This window comes from Mesoplodon bidens (genome assembly GCF_964165515.1).
Source record: "Mesoplodon bidens genome assembly, chromosome: 12".
In the NCBI taxonomy this organism is placed as follows: Eukaryota; Metazoa; Chordata; class Mammalia; order Artiodactyla; family Ziphiidae; genus Mesoplodon; species Mesoplodon bidens.
In genome coordinates this window covers 6,527,676-6,544,272 of record NC_138168.1, presented here as the reverse complement: position 1 = coordinate 6,544,272, position 16,597 = coordinate 6,527,676, and the positions used below count along the sequence as shown (strand labels likewise).

At 38.2% G+C, this 16,597-nt stretch overlaps 1 protein-coding gene across 5 annotated transcripts in view; it reads left to right on the top strand.

Moving 5' to 3' along the window:
* BCKDHB (branched chain keto acid dehydrogenase E1 subunit beta) overlaps positions 1-16,597 on the top strand; it is a 280,770-nt gene that overhangs the window by 82,483 nt on the left and 181,690 nt on the right. The gene's annotated exons all lie outside the window — the stretch shown is intronic.

The window sequence follows — 16,597 nt, the reverse complement described above, 5'->3', positions numbered from 1 at the left end:
AAAAAAAAAGGTAAAAATAATTTATTGAACATATGCATTAGCATACTGTGCATAGTAAAAGGACTGTGGAATATAGTCATACTTTTGCTTAAGCTTTGAAGCATTTTTTGAAAGATATAAACCTGAACAGTTGCTTGGGGACAGAGAGAGTAGCAGTGGTTTTTATTCCAATTATTTTTTTATTGAGGTATAGTTGATTTACAATATTATATTAGTTGCAGGTATACAACACAGTGATTCAAAATTTTTATTGTTCATATACCATTTAAAGTTATAAAATATTGGCTATATTCCCTGTGCTGTACAATATATCCTTGTAGCTTATTTATTTTATACATAGTAGTTTGTACCTCTTAATCCTTCACCCCTATCTTGCCCTTCCCTCCTTCCCTCTCCCCATTGGTAACCACCAGTTTGTTCTCTATATCTGTGAATCTGTTTCTTTTTTGTTATATTCACTAGTTTGTTGTATTTTTTAGATTCCACATGCAAGTGATACCATACAGTATTTGTCTTTCTCTATCTGATTTATTTCACTAAGCATAATACCATCCATGTCCATATAAACAGCAGGGTTTTTGATCGTTGTTCAGGGGAGCTACAAAATTGGAGACCTGAGTAGGCCTAAAACCCGTAGTCAGTTTATGTACTCAGTTCTGAACCCAATATTAAAGACCTAAGCTAGCTGGAAGCCACTGGAAAGTAGAACAGAAATTCTCGAGTTTTGAGGTGCTTAGGAGACAGAGACCTACCCTGGGGCCTGGGGGCGTGGGCAGGGGCGGAGTGGCTTAAGAACACCAGTGATGAGAGTGGAAAGGCCTGAAATGAGTGGTAAATTGACACTTACCTGCAGCTGCTCTTTACTTGGGGACACCAGTGAGTCTCCACTAGAAGCTGAGAATCCAGGTGTATAGAACCCTTGTTTCATGGGGCTGGAAACACAGAATTGGAAACTTGAAGGGTCTTAAACACACAGTTGGTCTCTCTCTCTCAAAATATCAATACTTGCCAAATTCTAAAGCTGTGTATGATGGGAGCTAAGCAGAACATATCTGAAAAGCCAAGCCATCACTTGAGGCTGAAGTGACAAAGCCCAATCATACTCTCAGTTGAGAGCTGTGGAGTCAGGTCTTTGATTAGAGGCAAATCAGAAATAGATTACATCTTCCCAAACCCACATGCAGCCTCTACCCTTCTCAGTTCCTTATTGAATTAATGTAATTTACCTTCTGCTCTATCCACCCAGCAGAGCAAGGAGGCATCCTCTCATCATGTGGAACCTCTTATCAATTAGCATTCGGTAAAAAAATTACTAGGTATATAAAGAGACAGGACCATTTGACCAAAAACCAAGAGAAAACAAACCAATGAAAGCAGAAACTCAGGTGATCCAGATATCGGAGTTAGCAGACAAGGACTTTAAGATTATTATGTTTAGGAACATAGAGAAAAAAGGGACAGAAGTGGTAAGAAGGTGGAGAATTATTCTAGAGAATTGGAGTGTGTGTGTGTGTGTGTGTGTGTGTGTGTATCAAACATTGTGGAAGCAAAAATTTTTTTGACAATAAGAACTCAATGGATGTTTTTAAAAACATATTAGCCTTAGTAGATGATATGATTAATGAACTAGAAGGCAAGTTACTATGTCCAAACTGAAGCACAGGGAAGAAAAAAATAGACTAAAACAGAAAAGAGCATGAAAAACATTTGGGATCTGGTCAAAGGATCTGTCCTATATACAATTTGAATATAGCAGGAGGAGAAAGAAAGAATTGGTCAGAAACAATATCTAAAAATATTTCTCATGAAATTTTCAGAACCAACTCATATATTCAGAATGCTTGTGGACCTCTAAGAAGGATATATTCAAAGAAAACCACACCTACGTACACAATGGAATGGCATCTTAAATTGCCAGAGATGCCAGCCTAGAATTCTATACCCAGAGAAAACATCCTTTTAAAATTAAAGTGAAGTAAATACTCTAGGCAAATAGAAATTGAGAGAATTTACCACCAGTGTATTTTCACTAAAAGAAATACTACAAGGGAATTCTTTAGGCAGAGGGGAAAATGATCCTAGAAGAAAGTCAGGATAGGCTTACATGGAGTTAAAACATTCTGTTGTTCTAGGATTGTTAGTGTAAAATTTGTATTAGATTATAATAAGTCAAGGATGCATGTTGTAATCTCTAGAGTGACAACTGAAATAATAGTGAAAGTATATATCTAGCAAGTTAAAAAGGGAACTATAGCTTAATAGAAATATTTGGTTAGACCAAAAGAAAGAAAGAAAAATATGTACAAAAAATAGGTGTGTCAATAGAAAACAGATAGTGAGATGACAGATAAAAACCCAGGTATATAAATAATTAGATTGAATACAGATTAATTAAATAATCCTAGTAAAAGCCTAAGATTGTCAGACTTCATTAAAAAAATGATACCGACAAACATGCAGAGTAAAAGAGACACACTTTAAATATAAGGACACAGAAAAGTTAGAAAGGGGTGGAAAAATAAAGTTGGTATAGTTATACTATCAATAATTTCAAATACAGCTTTAAGGCAAGGAGCATTACTAGAAATAAAGGAAACATTTCATAATGCTAAAGGGATTAGTCTATCATGAAGATGTCACAGTCTTAAATCTATATGTCCTTAATAGCATATCTTCAAAATGTATAAAGCAAAACAAGCAAAACACAAAACTTAAAGGAGATAGACATATCCACAATCAGAGTGGGAGACTTTGACACCCCTCTTAAAGACTGATCAAGCAAGGAGACAACATCTGAAGAGTTAGTAAACTTGTGCTGATTGTACACCCAACTATTCAAGAAATCATTCTTTTCATTTGAATATAGAACATTTGTCAAAATTGACCAGATGCTGGGACATAAATATAACCTTAACAAATTTCAGAGTTTGAAATCATTTAGAGAGTGTTCTCTGACAACAGTAAAATTCACTTAGAAATTGAGAGAAAAAAAAACCCCAGAAAAGCCCCAACTTCCTACAAATCAAATAATTTGTGTTTAAATAACCATGGGTTATAAAAGAAATTGCAACAGAAATTAGAGAAGATACTGAACTGAATAGTTATGAAGATACTACCTATCAAAAGTGTAAGGATTAAAAAAAAATAAAGTGTAAGGATTTAGCTAAAGTCATGCTTAGAGGGAACTTTATAACTACAAATACGTTTATTTAGGAAACAAAAATAATAACAAAAAGATTAACAATCTGAGTTTCCATCTCCAGAAAGAAGATCAAACCTAGAGAAAAATAAAAGAAATGCAGTAATAAAGAGTGGAAATCAGTGAAACAGAAAATATACAATAGAGATACTTAATAAAGTAAATTTTAGATCTTTGAAAAGATTAACATACTTGATAAACTTTTAACAAGACTATTTGAGTAATACATTTGGTAAATCTTTAACAAGACTAATGAAAAAAATAGGTCAAACACAAATGAAAAATATCCTCCTAAAGAAGGGGAAATCACAGCTGAGTCTACAGACATTAGAAAGATAATAAGAGGGTATTATGAATAATTTTACAGATAAGTTTTGGGTGAAATGGACAAATTCCTGGGAAAATACAAATTTTTCAAAATAATAAAAGAGGAATTAGGAAACTAGAATAGTCAGGGATCAAAGAAATTTAATCCATTTTTATCAAGCATATATGGGGCAAGCCCTAGGCCCATATGGCTTTACTAATGAATTCTTTAAACACAGTTTTCTTTGTTTTTGTTTTTTAATTGAAGTATAGTTGATTTACAATGTTGTAAAACACAATTCTTAAGCAAACTTTCACAGACAGTAGAACCAGAGGGAAAACTTCTAAATTCTCTTTAGCATAATCTTCATATCATACCTGTTTAGGATTGTACATAAAGCAAAATTACAGACACATTTTTCGTATGAGCAAGGATGGGAGAATCAGAAACAAAATATTGGAAAGTCAAACCCAGCAATATGAAAAGGCCAACATGAGGGTTTATTCCAAATATGCAAGGGGTGTTCGATGATCACAAACATTCACAAAGGGGTTGCTACAATTCCCTACTTGAACAGAAAATGGCAAAAGCAATCTTATTATCTTATTATTTTAATAAAAACATTTGTTAAAACTCAATATCCATTCATGGTTAAAATTTCTTAGCAAGCTAGAAATGAAAGGGAATTCTATTAACTTGATAAAGAGTACCTTTATCTTGTTTTATAAACAAGATTTAATCTGATAAGGAATCTTATCTTGTAGTTCTGAGTAGCTACAGAAAGCCTGTGGCTAAAATATTTCCCAGTGAAATTTTTTTTTTTTTTGCGGTATGCGGGCCTCTCACTGTTGTGGCCTCTCCCATTGCGGAGCACAGGCTCCAGACACGCGCAGGCTCAGCGGCCATGGCTCATGGGCCCAGCCGCTCTGCGGCATGTGGGATCCTCCCAGACAGGGGCACGAACCCGTGTCCCCTGCATAGGCAGGCAGACTCTCAACCACTGCGCCACCAGGGAGGCCCTCCCAGTGAAATTTTGACAGTTTTCCCCTTGAGATCAGGACTGCAACAGGATGCTTATACTTTTTTTTTTTTTTTAAATTTTTTGGGCCGTGCTGCGCGGCATGTGGGATCTTAGTTCCCCAACCAGGGATGGAACCCCTGCCCCCTGCCTTGGAAGTGCAGAGTCTTAACCACTGGACCACCAGGGAAGTCTCCAGGATGCTCATACTTAAAGGCAAGAGACATGACAATCATATGGATTCAAAAGGAAGAAATAGAACTTATCCGTAGATAGCATGACTTGTATATAAGAAAGATCAGTAGAATCTACAGGCAGATTCTTAGAATTAAATGAGTTTACCAAGGCCCCTGGAAATAAGGTCAATATACAATAATGAACTGTATTTTTATATACCAGCCACAGAAATTGATAATAATTGAAATTGATAATAATGGAAATAATATTTGAAATTAATTTGAAATATTATTAATTCAGAAATTGATAATATTTTTAAAAGCATCAAAAAAACCCAAACACCTAGGAAGAAATGGAGTGATGTGTGTGGAAAAACTTTATTCAGAAAAATAACAAAATATGTAGAGAAATTAAAGAAGATCCAAACAAATAGAAGCACATACCATGTTAAGTGATTGCCTTGGCTCTTCTTGGCCTTACAATCTTGAAGATGAATAAAGCTAGAGGACTTAATTATCAAATGTGTTGTAGGCAAGATGTGTCACAGGGCTGTAGGAATTAGAACATTGTATTGGTATAAAGATGGACGTATAGACCAATGGAGCAGAATAAAAAGTACAGAAATATATCTGTTGGTCATTTGATTCAGGACAAAGGTGACTTTGCAATTCAGAGACGGCAAGATGGACTTTTCCGTAAATGATGCTGTTTTAGTTGGGTACCACAGAAAATAATGTTAACCCGTAAAACACATGTCAATTCCAGGAGGATTGCGGATCTACTTGTGAGAGAGAAAATGAAAAAGCTCTTAGGAGAATAGGTGACTATCTTTATGATCCTGTGCAGTCAAAGATTTCTTAATTAGAAAAAACAAAACAAAAACTCAGAAATGTTAACATTAATAAAAGGCTGATAAAACTGGACTTCATTAAAATTAAGAATTTACTCAACAAAATGCCTCAGAAAGAGAATAAATCGACACATTTGGAGAAACTCATGGAAATTTGTATTCAGAAATATAAAGTACTGTTACAATCAAAAGGAAAAAACAGACATCCAATAGAAATATGGGCAAAAGTCCTGAAAAGGCACTTCATGAAAGAATATATCCCAATGGCTGATAAACATATGGCAAATTATTCAATTTCTTTAGACATCAGGACATGCAAAAAAAACACAAAAAACCCACAATGAGATACCACTAAAGACACAGCATTCTGGCTAAAATGAAAAATATCCCTCAGAACCAAGTGTTGCCAAGGATATGGAACAATCCATCTCTCATATACTACTATTGGGAATATAAATTGGTACAACCATTTAAAAAAATTGTTTGGCATTATCTGGCTGAATCCTATGACCCAGCAATCACTCCTGTGTATATACCCAACAGAAATGTACAAAAGATAAGTTCAAGAATGTTCATAGAAGCACTATTTCTAATAGCCTCACACTGTAAACTACCTAAATGTACACCAGCCAGAGGATGAAACATTATAATAGGATATTTTCAGCAATGAAAATAAATGACTTACAAATTGAATGGAGCACTGTGTATTCACCTCACAAACAATGTGACTTAAAAAAGCTAGGCCCGGGGCTTCCCTGGTGGCGCAGTGGTTGAGAGTCTGCCTGCCGATGCAGGGGACACGGGTTTGTGCCCCGGTCCGGGAGCGGCTGGGCCCGTGAGGCATGGCCACTGAGCCTGCGCGTCCAGAGCCTGTGCTCTGCAATGGGAGAGGCCACAACAGTGAGAGGCCCGCTTACCGCAAAAAAAAAAAAAAAGCTAGGCCCGAACGAGTACATACTGTGTGATTCTATTTATATCACGTGCAAAGATAGACAAAACCCATCTATGGTGTTAGGAGTCAGGTGAGTGATTGTCATATGGTGGTTAATAAATTGGAAGGGGGCCTGAAGGGTATGGGATGCTGGTAACAGTTTCTTATTCTGAGTGCTGGTTATACAGGTTCAATTTTTGAAAACTGAACGGAACACTCATTTTGTGTGCTTTTATTGTGTATGTTATCCTTCAACAGAAAGTAAAAAAAGAAAAGAATGAAATAACAAAAAAATGCATTGTGTTCCCATTGATTAGTTTCTTGAATTTGTATTGTAGTGGACCTTTCTGTAGACTCAGGGAGAACCTTGGTGAGCTCTGGCCAGGGGGGAGTTTCTTTTGTTATTCAGGGCTGTCCTAACAAAGCTCAGCTGTCACACTGATGAGAAGCAGGACCTCTCATCCCAAGAGTGGTAGAGCTGCTCTTCCCAAGCCTTCCCAGGGATAAGAACTGTGGTTAAGTGTTGTGGGTTTGAACGGTCTTTCCTGCTGAGATAAAGACCACATTCAAAATGCATTTAGAAGTGAACTGTAAGCTAACAAGCAGTGGCAGGCACAGTCCTTGAGCTGCTGTCCAGCTTGAGATGAAGATTCTTTTTTAATGAGTGGAAATTCAGAGAAACTGCCCACAAAAAACAAAACAAAACTTGATTTTGGCAAGAGAATGACAGGCTTTGAAGGAAACTCGAGATTTCAAGAATCACATTGTCATTCAACTTAGAACGCTACGTTCAGCACTGCAAAAAAGAAAGAAACGACCATTTACAAGGTGTGGGTGATAGGGAAGAGAAAATTGACACCTAATTTTGACATTCTTACACTTTAATTGAAGATTAAATTATGCTAATTATCGAAATAAGTAAGGGTTTGCCTTTACATCCTGGCGGCTTTGATTTCTCTCTCTCTCCTGCTCTGCTTTCCCACATTCAATTCCAAAGCAGATCCTCCTGGCTTTGTCTACACAATATGTCCAAAATTTGACCACCACTTCTACTGCTATTACCCTTGATCCTGGTCCAAACCACTAGCCTTTCTCACCTGGGTTTTGGCTGTAGCCTCCCAACCACTGTCTCTGATTCTGTCCTATCCTTGCCATAGGCAGAGGTGATCCTTTGAAACATGAGTCATATAATATCCCTTCTAGTCTCAAAAGGCCTCAATGGCTTCCCATTCAACTCAGCGGAAAAGTCAAATTTCTAACCAAGGTCTACAGGCATTCACCTGATCTCACCACATTCCACACCCCTCTGCCCATCCAGCCTTCAGGAAATGCTCCTGGCTGACTCTCAACCAAGTGATTCTGCTAGGTCACCACTCAATATCATTTTCTCCTGAAGGCTTCCCCTGACCAGCTTATGTAATAAATACTGAGTCCCATCCTTCCTGCCAAGACTCCTTTTCACCTCTTCTTTCTTTTTCTCTACAAGGATGAACACGATCTAACATATTATGTAATTTTTGTATTGTTGATCTTCCCCCATTAGAAGGTAAATTTTGTGAGGGCAGGGATTTTATCTGTTGAATTCTTAGTCCCTGAAACAATGCCTAGCTGGAGGCTTGGTGTTCGATAAAAATTTGTTGAAAAATTATTAGGAATATCAGCAAGAGAAAGTTTGACAATATGCTGTGAAAATGGTTGTAATATTGAAATATTTTGAATTTGGTGCCTTTTCTTACTCTTGTTTTTTTTTTTTTTTTGCGGTACGCGGGCCTCTCACTGCCGTGTCCTCCCCCGCCGTGGAGCACAGGCTCCGGACGCGCAGGCCCAGCAGCCATGGCTCACGGGCCCAGCCGCTCCACTGCATGTGGGATCCTCCCGGACCGGGACACAAGCCTGCGTCCCCCACATCGGCAGGCGGACTCCCAACCACTGCGCCACCAGGGAAGCCCGCCTTTTCTTACTCTTGATGTTTTATACGAAAGTTCAAAAGTGACCCTAGAGTATTGCTCTATGAATAAATCCACAAATTTATTCTAAGTTGAAACATTTTTTTAAGTCTTAAGTTTTAGTTTGACCTCGTGTTTTATTTTTTTAATAAATTTTTTCCTGATGGTGTACAGAAATTACTCATTTGAATTCTATTAAAATAGGACCAATATACCTATTCTAAAAATCAAAGTGAAATTGACTACAGTAAATGTCAGCCGTCTGTAGTTTCTAAGAAATGAGTCCTACGGTAATTAATTTTTCTACATAGATGAAAACTATTCTGTGTAGCCATTTTTATAACTACTTAACCTTTTGGATGTCAAAATTTCTAAAGCCTTTCACTTATATTTTCTCAAGGAAAATATAATGTATATAATTTCATCTTTTAAAAATAACTTAGGCCAATAGAGAACAGACGGTGGTGGCCAAGGGGGAGGGAGTGGGGGAGGGATGGAGTGGGAGTTTGGGGTCAGGAGATGCAAGCTATTATATATAGAATGGATAAACAACAAGGTCCTACTGTATAGCACAGGGAACTACATTCAATACCCTGTAATAAACCATAATGGAAAAGAATATAAAAAAAGAATGTATATATATGTATAACTGAATCACTTCGCTGTACAGCAGAAATTAACACAACATTGTAAATCAACTATACTTCAATTAAAAAAATATTAAAACTGAAAACGAAAACAAAACAAAACAAAAACTTAGTCCAGTTTAACTTGGATGTCATACTATATTGACATTTACATTTATTGAGGTATTTAGCTATTTATTTCATTGATGTTTTTGTGCTTAATTTTTATGGTTTTAGGCATTTTTAAACTTAAGTTTTCTTTTATCCTATTTTTTGCTGTCACATTATCAGCAGCTGTGCATGGGATCCAGATGACCAAACTTTGTAACCGAGACATGTACATTGGCCAGGGAAGGCCTGTAAAGTTTTCTCATGAATTGAGAACACATGCTTCACTCTTCAAACCTTATGATATAAATTTGGGCTCTTCCAGAAACCTTCTCTTCTCATTTCCTTGTCTGCATTGCAGGTGGGTTATGGTCATGGAATTTAGAGCCAGAAGAGGTCATTCTGGGCCTGTTCCCTTTGGCCTTCCTGCTGGTCCCAGGAGTGACCTGTGACTTCTGCATCCAGCACAGCTCTTAGGCACTGCTTCTGATCAGGAGTTTTCTCTGTTCAAATGTACTGTGGTACAAGAAAGTGTCTCAAAGCCTTCCCCTCACCCCCAAGTATAATCTAATTTTTTGAGTATAATCTATTTGGGAGGTGTTCTTTTTTTTTAATTAAAAAAATTTTTTTAAACAAAGGTAGGACCTGATATAAAAAGAATCTTCTTCTCTACCCCTTCCACTCTTCCCTCCACCTCGCTCTCTTTTGCTTTCCCCCCTCCTTTCTCTTTATTTATTTATTTATTTTTGGTGGTACGTGGGCCTCTCACTGTTGTGGCCTCTCCCGTTGCGGAGCACAGGCTCTGGACGCACAGGCTCAGCGGCCATGGCTCATGGGCCCAGCCGCTCCACGGCATGTGGGATCCTCCTGGACCGGGGCACAAACCCGTGTCCCCTGCATCGGCAGGCGGACTCTCAGCCACTGCGCCACCAGGGAAGCCCCCTCCTTTCTCTTTTAAACCTAAATTACGTAGCAAAAGATGATGATGTGCCCATAGATACAAATGGTTGTTCTTAGGCTACATATTGAGGCAATTGTAGTCTCAGAGTATTTGGGGGTTAGGCTATCATAGGAACAGGGCAGGGCCTCAGTGTAACTACAGTGTGAGACAGAAGCTAGAAGTAATTCAGCTGGGGCACGAGGGAGGGACCATAGCTAGGAGGGAGGGCCCAGGGTCCCTAGATTTACCATCCTTTCCTCCTATCCTTTCACCCTAATTGTTTCCATTCTTACTTCAAAAGACTTCATTGGGACCCTTCATTAAGGTAAGGCAGTAGGAAGGCTGGCAGGGAGGAGTGGGTGTGGAGAGGTTTTGGGAGCAAAGGGTCCTTCCATAAAAAAGGAAAGGGATGTTGTAGGAGTGCAACTGGGAAGGAGTTAAATGTTGGTCATCTGGACGTGAGTAATTTATATATAAAGAACCAAGTTTGCTTAGTCTTTGTATTTGCGCCTGGCGTTAATTAGTGTAACTGAACAGTGCAAAACGTTTAGAAGATCCATAGTACCACTGAAGATAAACATAAAATGTATGTCTTATATTTTATGACTTTAATTCTTACTTAATTCTGTGTTTAAGTTTGTTTTCATCGTCATGAGGTTGGTTTAGACTACCATAGATTTCATTTTTATTAAGACGGCTAACATGAGCAAGGTAACGTTAAGGTCTATACTCTGCACTGAATGGCTCTAAATTGGTTTTATGGGAAAGTTGGAGAATTTGCCCTTAGGGAATCCACAACGGTGCAGTACTACCAGTTATGTACATCTTTTTAGTTGATTTCTTGGACTTAATTGAGTAGTTCAGTGATTGAATACTAGCTATTTTGCTTGAGGCTTTACATTTGTGAGGGAGAGGGGAGAATATGAGAATGAATGAGAACAAGACGTTACCAAGGGTGGGGTTGGGGGGGGAAGGGGAGCTAGTACCTTCCATCACCACTAGAGGCCCCTCTTAAACCAAATTTCATGGTTAATATCACCAGGTTTTCATAGTGGGGCCTGGCTCCGTCATTGTAAATTAAGCATATTTTATGTTATAGTTCCACATAAGTAGTATGACATTACTTTTATTCTAGAGCATATATTATAATGCAACCCAAGTGGTTTCTATAAAGTATATATTAGAACTATTATGATCTATTAGATTGGAAACAAATTAGGAATCTTTCTCTGCTCTTCACTTTCAGTCTCTAAATAAGCTTTTAGTGAAAACATGTAATCAAAGAATATGGCCAGATGAAAATTATATGTCTCCCCGGCAGTGCAAGGATATTTAGGTTTAAGATTATTACTGATTTAATTAACATGCGTTTAATCAATGAGAGCATTTATATTTTTCTGTTGGTAGACTATAAGGTTATTTTAAGTTATATGCTAAATATTACATGTATTTCTTTTGTGAGTATAAGCAGCTTCTAATATCAAAAACCTACTAAAGAAATGATTCAAAAATCTTTTTAGACTTAATATTATCTGTGGTAAAATTAAATGCTTTCCTTTAAGAGTAATAAAAATATTCTCAGCTTTTAGTTTGGAATTATTTTGGATGTAGGTTGACCTCACCGAGAAAGCAGGCAGGCAGGGCAAGGTCATCCTGTCTGATGAGAATGGTTGTTCTGTTCCAAAATAGAAAGGCTGACAATTTGGAACTTAGTTCCACCTTCTGAGTTCTTGTTCCTGTTGGATTTTCTTTGTTGTGACCACAACTAGTTAGTTGTTATATTGAACAGAACAAGTTCTAGGTGGTTGGATGCTATATTTGGGATGTGACTAATACATTTATCTCCCTGTGTGGTGGCCTTTGGCCAATTACTCTGAGTTCCGTGAGGGCAGGGAGTTTTGTGTATTTTGCTTATTGCTGTATCCCTAAGGGTCTTGAAGAGTGTCTAGTATATAAAAGATCTGCAGTCAGTTTTTCTTGAATGATCATATTGAATTGCAAAAATGACATGTAATATGTAATAATAATCCGGTTATTCAGTGAAAGCAGTTAAAGGAGAAACTTGTAGTTCCTGTAGGAAAAGATACGTGGAGAGTATCACTCCTGCCACCTGGCAAATTTTTGGTATGACTTATGTTTTGAAGAAGATTAAAATAAAAAATGAGCTCTGATCTAATTTTGTGTTATATAGTTTATATAATGAGGCTTAACATAGTGTCTGGTAATTGGTAAATAAAGGAAGCTAAAATGTTGTGTTTTACCATGTCTCCATTGGTATTCATCATAGTTCTTCTAATTAGGCATTAGGGTCATTATTTTACAGGTGAGGAAACTGAGGTTCAGAAAAGGTAGAGGAACCTGCTCCAGCCAACACAGCTGATGAGGGGCAGAGCTGGGCTCCACCCACATTGCTGGACTCAAGGGCCTTTCCCTTTTTTTCTTTTCTTGTTTTTTTTTTTTAACAGCATGCAACTTCTCAAACAGAGTTTGAGCAGAATTTTATAAATATTTTTCAAGATGTGATGAAATAACTGTGATTTGTGACATAACTTGAAAGTATAAAAGATACTGGCAATAGAAACGTATTTCCGGAGAGGGGTAGTACTTTTTCGTCCATGTTTATTTCATGTGGGCTTTCTGTCAGGACTCTCTATAATCTGATTTAATCCTTTCAGTTGTCCTATATGCTAAGAATTATCGCTCCCATTTTAGAGATGAGAAAACTGAATCTCAGAAAGATTAGAAACGTCCCTAAGCTTTTCTGCTAATAAGTGGTAGAACTACAGTTCAATCTCAGGTCTTAAATTCTTTTGTTTTTTTAATTGAAGTATAGTTGATTTACAATGTTGTGGCAATCTCTGCTGTACAGCAAAGTGACTCAGTTATGGCATACAGACATTCTTTTTTATATTCTTTTCTATTATGGTTTATCCCAGGATATTGAACATAGTTCCCTGTGCTATACAGTAGGATCGTGTTGTTTATCCATTCTATAGGTAACAGTTTGCATCTACCAACCCCAAAGTTCCAGTCCGTCCCTCTCCCTCCCTCCTTCCCTTTGGCAACCACAGGTCTGTTCTCTATGTCTATGAGTCTGTTTCTGTTTTGTAGATAGGTTCATTTGTGCCTTTCAGATTCCACATATAGTGATATCATATGGTATTTGTCACTTTCTGACTTGCTTCACTTAGTATGATAATCTCTAGCTGCATCCCTGTTGCTGCAAATGGCATTATTTTGTTCTTTTTTATGGCTGAGTAGTATTCCATTATATATATATGTGTGTGTGTGTATATATATATATATATATATATATATATATATATATATATATACACACACCACATCTTCTTTATCCATTCATCTGTCGATGGACATTTAGATTGTTTCCATGTTTTGGCTATTGTGAATAGTGCTGCTCTGAACATAGAAATGCATGTATCTTTTTGAATTACAGTTTTGTCTGGGTATATTCCCAGGAGTAGGATTGCTGGATCCTATGGGAATTCTATTTTTAGTTTTCTGAGGAACCTCCATACTGTTCTCCATAGTGGCTGCACTAACTTACATTCCCACTAACAGTGTAGGAGGGTTCCCTTTACTCCACAAAACAGGGATTTTTTTTTTTTTTGGCTGTGCTGCGTGGCTTGTGGGATCTTAGTTCCCCGATGTGGGATTGAATCCACACCCTCAGCAGTGAAAGCATGGAGTCCTAACCACTGGACTGCCAGGGAATTCCCAGAGGTCTTAAATTCTTGAACCCTGTTTTGTAGTAAAACAGTGCCTTCTGTTAGAGTAGTTATTTTACAGTTAACTAACTTCATGCTTTAAAATTTATCGTTTGAGTTTTGCTGATGAAATGCTTCTAAATCTAAGCTTGCAACATCTCTGTAATTTTCTTTTACATTTGCCCACCTGTATAATGCTTTTAAAAATATAACATTCTGGGCTTCCCTGGTGGCGCAGTGGTTGAGAGTCCGCCTGCCGATGCAGGGGACACGGGTTCGTGCCCCGGTCCGGGAAGATCCCACGTGCCACGGAGCGGCTGGGTCCGTGAGCCATGGCCGCTAAGCCTGCGCATCCGGAGCCTGTGCTCCGCAACGGGAGAGGCCACAACAGTGAGAGGCCCACGTACTGCAAAAAAAAAAAAAAAAAAAAAAAAAAATATATATATATATATATATATATATAACATTCTTACATACCGTATAAACCTTGTGAATCATACTATCATATTTTATTTCATTTGGCATTGTTTTTTTCCTTCTATATGGAACTGGAGAGAGAGCAAGATTAAACTACATAATTATGTTTTTCTATTTCTAATCCCTTCTGATGTGTCCCCTTATACAGGCATACCTCATGTTATTGTGCCTCCCACTATATGGTGTTTTTAAAAATTGAAGGTTTGTGGCAACCCTTCATCAACCAAGTCTCTCGGTGCCATTTTTCCAACAACATTTGCTCACTTTGTGTCTCTTTGTCACATTTTGGTAATTCTTGCAGTATTTCAAACCTTTTCATTATTGTTATATTTAATATGATGGTCTGTGACCAGTGACCTCTGATGCTATTATTGTGATTGTTTTGGGACACAAGGACCTGAGCCCATATAGCTGGTGAACCTAATCCACAAACGTGCGTGCCCTGACTGCTCCACTGACCAGCTCTTCCTGTCTCTCACCCTCTCCTCAGGCCTCTCTCTTCCCTGAGACACAGCAATATTGAAATTAGGCCAATTAATAACCTTACAGTGACCTCTGAGTGTTCAAGTGAGAGGGAGGGTCGCACGTCTCTCACTTCAGAAATGCTAGGAATGATGTGGCTTAGTGAGGAGGGCACGTCCAAAGCTGAGACAGGAAAGCTAGCCCTCCTGGGCCAAACAGTTAGCCAAGCTGCGAATGCAGAGGAGTCCTTTTTAAATTTTTTCCTTGGCTGCACGGCTTGCGGGATCTTAGTTCCCCAAACCCGGGCCCTCGTCAGTGAAAGCACAGAGACCTAACCACTGGACCGCCAGGGAATTCCCGAGGAAGAGAAGTTCTTGAAGGAGATTAAAAGAGCTAGTCCAGTAAACACATGAGTGATAAGAAAGCAAAGCAGCCTTACTGCTGATATGGAGAAAGTTTTTGTGGTCTGGATAGAAGATCAAACCAGCCACAACATTCCCTGAAGCCGAAGCCTAATCCAGAGCAAGACCCTAACTCTCTTCAATTCTGTGAAGGCTGAGAGAGGTGGGGAAGCTGCAGAGAAAAGTTCGAATCTAGCAGAGGTTGGTGTGTGAGGTTTTAAAAAAAGCTATTTCCATAACATCAAAGTGGAAGATAAAGCAGCAAGTGCTGGTGTAGGAGCTACAGCAAGTCATCCAGAAGATCTAGCTGAGAAAATTAATGAAGGTGGCTACACCAAATGACAGATTTTCAATGTAGACAAAACAGCCTTCTGTTGTAAGAAGATGCTTCTAGGGCTTTTATAGCTAGAGAGGAGATGTCAACACCTGGCTTCAAAGCTTAAAAGGAGAGATTGACTCTCTTGTTAGGGGCCAGTGCAGCTGGTGACTTGAAGTGGAAGACAGTGCTCATTTATCATTCTGAAAATCCCAGGGCCCTTAAGAATTATGCTAAATCTACTCTGCCTGTGCTCTGTAAATGGAACAAGAAAGCCTGGATGACAGCACATCTGTTGACAACATGGTTTACTAATTTTAGCCCACTGTTCAGATATACTGCTCAAAAGAAAAAAAGAGATTTTCTTCAAAATATTACTGCTCATTGACAATGCACCTGGTCACCCAAGAGCTCTGGTGGAGATGGACAACGAGGTTAATGATGTATTCATGCCTGCTAATATGACATCCATTCTGCAGCCCACGGACCAAGGAGTAATTTTGACTTTTAAGTCCTTAAGAAACGCAGTTCATAAGGCTATAGCTGCCATAGATGGTGATTCCTCTTATGGATCTGGGCAAAGTCAATTGAAAGCCTTCTAGAAAGGTTTCACCATTCTAGATGCCATTAGGAGCATTTGTGATTCATGGGAAGAGGTCAGAATATTAACACTAACACGAGTTTGGAAGAAGTTGATTTCAACCCTCATGGATGACTTTGAGGGGTTCAAGACTTCAGTGGAGGAAGTCATTGCATATGTGGTGGACTTAGCAAGAGAACTAGGATTCAAAATGGAGCCTGAAGATGTGACTGAATTGCTGCAACTTGATGATGAAACTTAAATGGATGTGAGGAATTGCTGTTATGGCTGAGCAAAGAAAGTGGTTTCTTGAGATGGAATCTACTCCTGCTGAGGATGCTGTGAAGATTGTTGACATGACAACAAAAGATTTAGAATATGGGATAAACTTAGTTGATAAAGCAGCAGCAGGGTTTGAGAAGGTTGACTCCAATTTTGAAAGAAGTTCTCTGGGTAGGATGCTATCAAACAGCACTGTATGCTACAGAGAGATCACTTGTTAAAGGAAGAGTCAATTGAATTGGCAAACTT